The following is a 9161-nucleotide window of genomic DNA, read 5'->3' on the forward strand; positions in this document are numbered from 1 at the left end:
TATTATAACATAGGTAAGCACGTGTGTTCAAAGTAAGATAGAAAAATATGGAGTCGATGGTAAATGAAAATACAAACATCGAAGGTAGACTTAAGGAACACAAAAATATTTATTTATAAGTTTCACGTATATTTCGGTTGTTCCTACAACCTTCTTCAGCGTGTAAGTGAAGACATAATCAAATAGCTTAGACAGATCATCTTGTCATATTAACATAATAATAAAGGGTGTATATCTAAAATAACAAATAGTTTATACATGTCACTGTTGATGTCTATGAGAGTAAATAATGAAAGTAGAGAGCTAACTATACAGTTCAATTTTTTTTCTGTGTATTTCATTCATTTTGTATGGGCCACTATGTTTAGCTCTCTACTTTCAATTAGAATCGTGTTCTAAAAGTCTACTCCTTTTCCTGATTTCATTCTATAATATTCAAGGCGCATAAATGCCGTAGCAAAGATTTTTGAAACAGTGCGGGACAATATCTGTTTGGACCCACTTTAAGCGTAAAGCAATGTCGTAAGAGTTTACCCATTTTACGCAAAAAAATATGAAAAATCAGGACCCATTTTCTTAAAAATTTAACTCATTTTAGGCTAAATATGAGAAATCTTAACCCATTTTTCAAAAAGTGGACCCATTTTATGTATGAAGTTGTATAATTTGGACCCATTTTTCAAAATTTGGATCCCATTCCTTCTGGACCCATTAGAAAAATTGTGTGAAACTGTCCCAGTAGCTGGCTACGGCATTGGGCATAACAACAATACTATACCACCAGCTTCTATAGAAATGAGTGTGCGAATGTCTATTAGTAGTAAACAATACAAAAATGGTAATAATAGAGGCTTATAATGTTCAATTACTCTGTAGGCACGAGTTCTGAATAGAGATGAAAACAATCAACAAGATGAAATGAATGCCCTAAGGCATAGTCAGTAATTTCCAAGATACTCTAGTTTAGTTTAAACAGATTATTAGGTACATGCTGTTCATAATGGCTCCATAATATCTGATCACCTTTGCGGGAAAACAACGCTACTCTTCTAATATTATTATTATTTCTTTATATATATATATATATAGTTTTACTTAATAAAAAGGCATTGGCCAGATTTATAAAACGGTGACATCAAAGCGTTATAGAGTAGCGATCACGATTTATAAACTGCATTTTGTCGGTGTTGTTGCGATCTGATTGAGCTATTTTACTAACAAAGTGCTAATTCTATACTCTTTGGTTAAGGCCAACTCTGAAAGGTACCGGTATGTATATATTCACCGTCCGGCATCGACCGAATTAAAAATGGGTACAGTAATACATAATCATTTTCATCCAAATATCAAAAACTGGGGGAAAGGTGGATAAGGGTGGTTACGCCCCTTTTCCCTAAGTTTTTAATTATGAAAATATCTGTATTTTATTAACCATTCCCCGAGTTTTTCATCAAAAACCCCTTTGAGTCTTAAGCTTTGTCTACACTATCAAATTTCATCAAGAAAGCTTCACATAAAATGTGATGGAACATAGAGTTGAACACGTTAAATTTTTTTTTGATACAATTTGATATGTGATATGATGTCATCGTACCCATATATGGGCACATCGCATTTTTTTTCACATGAAATTTGATAGTGTAGACAAAGCTTTATAAAGATCAACATATAAACGTTTCTTCCTCCGGGCCCTGGCTTTCAAAGTGCTATATTTTGTGATTCTCTGCAGTAGTGTACTTCCCAATTCACCACCAGAAGGATCCAACCAAAGAGTATAAAACTGCAAGAGATCCGACTGCCGGGGATTCTTTGGAACGCAATCCTATTTCAAAAAGTACCGTACTACCCAAAAGGGGCGTGGCCTTTAAAAGAACGTAAAGCGCGTTCATATCGAACGCGTGCTGCTCGTCTAGAATGTATGCTGGAATTCCAAACGCAGCACGCGTTCGATGCGAACGCCTTTTACGTTCTTATGAAGGACACGCCCCGGTTCGTGGGAGTACTTTTTAACGTTCCATTGCCTGTATACAAAATAAGGGCAGTCGGACCTCTTGCAGTTTTATACTCTTTGATCCAACCGGAAACAAGTCTTCGGACTTGGTATGATTCACACCAAAAATGCTACTCCGAGAGTAATTCATTAAAATCAGAAATTAACGTAGATCTCTATATTCTAATTAAGACTGATCGACATAATAATTCTTCCCTTGTAAATTTACAATACAATTCAACAAAGAATACAAAATAAAAATAATGTATTTTATTTTCGTATAAGATAAGTCTCTTCAACAATATTTCAACTTTTCATTGTAATTGTTTTAATATTTACACCTCGATGTGTCTGTGCAATTTCAAACCTGGCAATTTCGTAATATCTAACATTTCAATTTTGTAACAGTAAATTTTGTGGTTTGTGGTCCCTAGCCCCGGACGTGTCCGAAATCCGTCCTGAATATCGCCCACTCCTTCATTTTATATTGTCCTTAATCACTAGCTCTCTTGTCCTTTGACAAACCTCAGAGTTCACCTCAACTTTTTGGACCTTAATAATAATAATAATAATAATAATAATAATAAGATTTATTAAGCGCACATCTCCACTAAAGTGCTCAAGGCGCTTTCCGCTAAGCCCCGCCCCTTGGATATTGTTGCTAAGGTCCCACAAAACGACAGTTTTAAAACATACGCAGACCATAGAGAAAATAGAACAGAAGGAGTAACATCGACTTTATCGCTTATCTTTAATCCAATTAAACAGTCAGCTAGTGCCTATTAAATTGCACTACGGCCACCCGCGGAGCTTATCACAGCACTATCTCTTTGTACACACAGCTCCTCGCCGCTTAAGTGTAAACCCCTATAGACGATCTGGCGTTAGTGGAGTACTTAATACACAAACATTAAAACATTAGAATTAAACTCCTTCTGTTCTATTTTCTCTATGCGCAGACACATGCGTTTGTGGGACGTGGACAACACGTGTGTTTGTGAGAGGCGTGCGTATTTCTGGCGCTGTTCTGATTGGTCAGTTGGTAAGTTTGATTGGTATTTTGATCCCCCATCAATGAAATAAATATCCACATCATTTACGTGAATTTTTTTTTACGCATGCAGTAGTTATCATCGCCAAATATCTCCGTGGCTCTCGCTGTCAGTCTCTAACGTGTACTTGTGAAATCAACCACATTATAAACGTGATGCAGTCACGTCATAGTAAAACATGTACACTTAAGTATGAATCGACTTGAGAACAGGTGATCATGAAGCTTGATGTTCCTAATTAGGTTAACAATCATTCTTGCTGATAAGAAAATACCTCCTGGATTATGCTCATGATACCTTCGCCTGTCAAACAAATATTTCAACACATTTACTTTCAGTCACAACAACTGTAACTACAAGTAGAGCTTATGGGGCTTAATGCATTTATGTTCAGTATGTTCCTGCACCATCAAGAAAAAGGTATTAACTGATAAAACCATACAGACATATAGCTCTCACAAACCAGGATAATAAGAGCTTCAAATAACGCATAAGTTATGAATGACCAGTCCATGGGCAGGAAGTTCGCATATTAAAGTGACTTTCAATATTCACTGTTCTACGCTTATCGAAAATGTAAACGTCCCGAGTGTTTCGTCCTGATTGGTCAATAAACTCATAGACTTAGTTCTGAACATGTGCGCTACTATTATTATTAGACCTACAACATGTCCGATTGTCACTTTAGTTAATCAACATTTGTTTGTCTAATTATACCAAGTGAAGTTTCTAACAGGTGTTTTGCATTTGGATAACTCGGTACTTATAGTATTGAATATTACCTACGCAAATTGTAACATTAAATTCTATATAAGCTTTCTGTTGATGCGGCCGCTTTATAGCTTTTGTATCATCCTAACTGGACGATAAACACCTAGTATTGCATTTATTGAAAAAAGCTTTCCGTACAAAAAGAATATGGCTCTTCCGTGCACAAATGCCAGAATGTTTGCGTAGCATCTGTCAGGATTTTATACTTTTGGCTAAGATTTACCGTAGATTTGCAGATAAAAATATACTCAGAAGGGACCTTATGAACCACTTGATATTTTATCGGTAATCGTTTGTATTCTCGTAAAGAAGTCAGCAGGTAGCCTAGTTTCGCATAACGCTCATCTATGTAATAAGTTTAATAGTAGCCTATCGATGGTCATGTATAATTCATATCAACTTTATTAACTACTTCAGTGATGTTTAATGCATATATACAAGTTAATTAAGGGACGGTACGTATTAAACAGATTTTGCATATCATGATAATTGAATACTAACGTACGGTAAAGAATACGCTGATGACGAAATTGAAAATATACCGTATGTCATGGATAAGAGGGGGAATCAGATAATGTAATCATATGCTATCAAACTAAAAATGTAGAATATTAAGAAAATTATTCTACAGGTAGTGTATTACAACATATATGTTGCATTAACTTTTCTAAACCAACCCAACATTTCAACAGCAAGACATTAAAATTCTTTCTTGTAATACTACTTCCTTCTTGCTGAAATAAGTTTACGATAGTGCATGCATGTAGAGCGACTGGCCTAGAGTAATTCAGCATTTGTTTTTCATTATTTGAAACTGCAAAGAGTAATATTGTCTTTATTTTAGAATTTAGTTTGAAAGAAACCAGTACATTATTAAAAGTGGGTTAGTGTACTACTCTTAATTAAGCGCCACCAAACTGTTGAAGTTGGCATCTCAAGGGCCGTGCCCTTATTCGAGAACGGGTGAATATTTTACCATTACTGTAATTACAATTGAAATGTATGCCCAAGTTTTTTAATATTTTCAATCAGAAAAAAAATGTGAATGGAATCATATAGGCCTAATAATTTCATCTGGCTTCATTGGCTTATCACCAAGAATCTTGCAATCGAGGTTACCAATAACAATCCAGAGAGATGACTGTAGGCAACCTCCCTTAACTAATAAATTTCTGTACGCAGCTTTATAATTAGAATTCAGTATCTGCTTGGCTGCCCCAGCATGCAAGTATTAACTACCTCTGCAAACTAAAGTAAATACTAAACATGTCTACCAGATTGTTTACTGCTGGTAAATGTAATCTTCTGCAGCCCAGTACTGAGTTGTTTTTAGCACCTATCCTGTCTTAGTTGCTCACTAAGTATATCTGGAACAGTGGAAAAGAGTATAGTCATGTTAATAACATTTCATCGGTTTTCAGGATTAATTTTGAACATTTTTTTTAAATAAAACCATTATGCTTACTGTTTACACAAAAAAGTAAGCATGGTGATTTACTTAATTGAATTTATTCAAAAAATAGTATATTTATTTTATTATTCTTACAATTAAAGAATTCACTAAAAATTTTAAAGGAACGGGTGGGTATTTTGCTTGGAAGTACAAAACCGAATCAAGGATAGGCCATGACGAAAACAAAGTTTTGGTCTGTTGGTTCCAATGTTTGAGTTATAGACTGTACATGAAAGTATTGGTGGAGGTAAATTATATTATGTATATCAATACATTCACCTATTACAAAGTTGAGTTTTCTCGTTAACGGAAACGAAATATCACACGTTGACATCGTGTTCACGGGAAAACTAAATCGGTGTGAAATCTATTATCGAAAATTTCATTTACACATTATAATGTGTAAATTTACACACAATGCTGTGTAAACGAAATTTCCAGCTATTGTTAAAATTACGCAGTAGACCTACATTCGTCTTTTCAGAACCAAATTTTACAATTGTGTAGAATAGAATAACAAACAAAACTTTTAAAAATGATCATAGGTAGATGGGTTACGGAATACACTTTGTTTTATGAACGCTTTTTACAGGAACACCGAGGCTGATATTGCTTAATAATTAGGAACAAAAAAAAATTGAGGCTGAGTTAAAGTGTCAAATGAGCTTTTATTTTAAAAAACTAGAAAACCCAACAAATCTTATCTATACCTTAATGTGTAGCAGGTGTGACTATGTAATACTTTACTTAATACAGTACTACTGTACAATAATTATGTTCTATGTTTGAAAAGTGTATAAAAATAAGAACAAAATAAGAACATTTTGAGCCTGGAAATCAAAAATAAGAACACTAAGCCTGGTCAAAATTTTACTGGTTCTTATAAAAAAAAAGAAGTATTTACCGACACCGGTTATCTCGACAATTCGCCAATGCAAATACTAGTAGACCTAATAAGACATTAAATTTTTCCCCCTCGGCGACTTTTTGCCGTAGTTTTTTGCTTGTTTTCATTTACACCCTGTTTATGCAATTATGTAGATTATTAGCAGCAATCGCAATCCTGTCTTCACAACACGAAACATCCAAGGACAAGTACAAGTACTTGTTTATGGTTAGTGTACTACTCTTAATTAAGCGCCACCAAACTGTTGAAGTTGACATCTCAAGGGCCGTGCCCTTATTCGAGAACGGGTGAACATTTTACCATTACTGTAATTACAATCGAAATGTATGCCCAAGTTTTTTAATATTTTCAATCAGAAAAAAAATGTGAATGGAATCATATAGGCCTAATAATTTCATCTGGCTTCATTGGCTTATCACCAAGAATCTTGCAATCGAGGTTACCAATCACAATCCAGAGAGATGACTGTAGGCAACCTCCCTTAACTAATAAATTTCTGTACGCAGCTTTATAATTAGAATTCAGTATCTGCTTGGCTGCCCCAGCATACAAGTATTAACTACCTCTGCAAACTAAAGTAAATACTAAACATGTCTACCAGATTGTTTACTGCTGGTAAATGTAATCTTCTGCAGCCCAGTACTGAGTTGTTTTAGCACCTATCCTGTCTTAGTTGCTCACTAAGTATATCCGGAACAGTGGAAAAGAGTATAATCATGTTAATAACATTTCATCGGTTTTCAGGATTAATTTTGAACATTTTTTTAAAATAAAACCATTATGCTTACTGTTTACACAAAAAAAGTAAGCATGGTGATTTACTTAATTGAATTTATTCAAAAAATAGTATATTTATTTTATTATTCTTACAATTAAAGAATTCACTAAAAAATTTAAAGGAACGGGTGGGTATTTTGCTTGGAAGTACAAAACCGAATCAAGGATAGGCCATGACGAAAACAAAGTTTTGGTCTGTTGGTTCCAATTTTTGAGTTATAGACTGTACATGAAAGTATTGGTGGAGGTAAATTATATTATGTATATCAATACATTCCCCTATTACAGAGTTGAGTTTTCTCGTTAACGGAAACGAAATATCACACGTTGACATCGTGTTCACGGGAAAACTAAATCGGTGTGAAATCTATTATCGAAAATTTCATTTACACATTATAATGTGTAAATTTACACACAATGCTGTGTAAACGAAATTTCCAGCTATTGTTAAAATTACGCAGTAGACCTACATTCGTCTTTTCAGAACCAAATTTTACAATTGTGTAGAATAGAATAACAAACAAAACTTTAAAAACTGATCATAGGTAGATGGGTTACGGAATACATTTTGTTTTATGAGAACGCTTTTTACAGGAACACCGAGGCTGATATTGCTTAATAATTAGGAACAAAAAAATTGAGGCTGGGTTAAAGTGTCAAATGATTTTTTATTTTTAAAAACTAGAAAACCCAACAAATCTTATCTATACCTTAATGTGTAGCAGGTGTGACTATGTAATACTTTACTTAATACAGTACTACTGTACAATAATTATGTTCTATGTTTGAAAAGTGTATAAAAATAAGAACAAAATAAGAACATTTTGAGCCTGGAAATCAAAAATAAGAACACTAAGCCTGGTCAAAATTTTACTGATTCTTTTAAAAAAAGAAGTATTTACCGACACCGGTTATCTCGACAATTCGCCAATGCAAATACTAGTAGACCTAATAAGACATTAAATTTTTCCCCCTCGGCGACTTTTTGCCGTAGTTTTTTGCTTGTTTTCATTTACACCCTGTTTATGCAATTATGTAGATTATTAGCAGCAATCGCAATCCTGTCTTCACAACACGAAACATCCAAGGACAAGTACAAGTACTTGTTTATGGAATATCAGATTCACGACTCAATACTTTAATCTCATCTTCGAGACGATTTTTTGAAATTTTTGACAACAGTTTGGATTGTTGATTGTATTTTTATAATTATGTTTACCTATCCTCATCATATTCTATCATATAAATTACGACATTAATGCATTTCGAGTGGGCATAATAAACTGTAACGTTGACGGCAGTGCCTGAATTAAGTAGATTGACAAAAAATGTTAAATTAAACCGACTAATTTATGGATAATGCATATAAAAATCGGCATCAATACCGAGCATCATACGCCGTTTTATCGCGCGTACGTATTAATTTTAATAATAATTTTGGTCAGATTTTCCATTTCAAGTAATTATTACAATACTCAAGGCGGTTTCTTATCTTGGCGACGTTAGTATTTTTCATTTGGTTAATATACGCCAGGTGAAGATATTGAAGATATTAATTGGTTTTAACCCTCTTTAACTAATGTCTAGCGGTCATTCTTTCAACTCCGATCAACAGATCATAGATGGCGACATTTAAAATATAGTGCACTTGTAAAACCTAAAGCTAGCAATGTCCATCCCATTTTTCCATATAATGTTTAACACTAACACCAATTACTTGCTTTAGACAAAAGTGAATACAGACAGTTTAATATTATTTTAACAATTATGTTTTTATGATATTGTTTGTATTTTTCCATGGGAAAGTACATCTTTAATTTAGGACAATATCTATACAAAATTGCAGGCCTATCAGGAGTAGAATTAAGCCAAAAAGTTTGCGGTTCGCTACTTTTAAAACGTATTCTGGTTGAGTTTGCATAATATGCGCAACGAAGACTCATACCATTTGAATTATTCCTTCTGATTGTTGCGACTAATTAGTATTAGTAGCTTTATAAACCCGATCAACCAACCGAGACTATCTTTATAACGATGCATAGACCAAATTTTAAAACAAACAAATAAACAAAAACATGATTAAAACATTATAAAACCGCAGACCCTATGTGATAAAACTAATGAAATTGTTCTACATGATCCACATTGATGATATAAGTTTTCAAGAATGTTGTTCGTAGTAGAAATAATAAGTAATGATATTCAACACGA

The sequence above is a fragment of the Anneissia japonica genome, unplaced genomic scaffold, assembly GCF_011630105.1.
Source record: "Anneissia japonica isolate Jap-2015-1 unplaced genomic scaffold, ASM1163010v1 scaffold284695_len391863_cov200, whole genome shotgun sequence".
Classification (NCBI taxonomy): Eukaryota; Metazoa; Echinodermata; class Crinoidea; order Comatulida; family Comatulidae; genus Anneissia; species Anneissia japonica.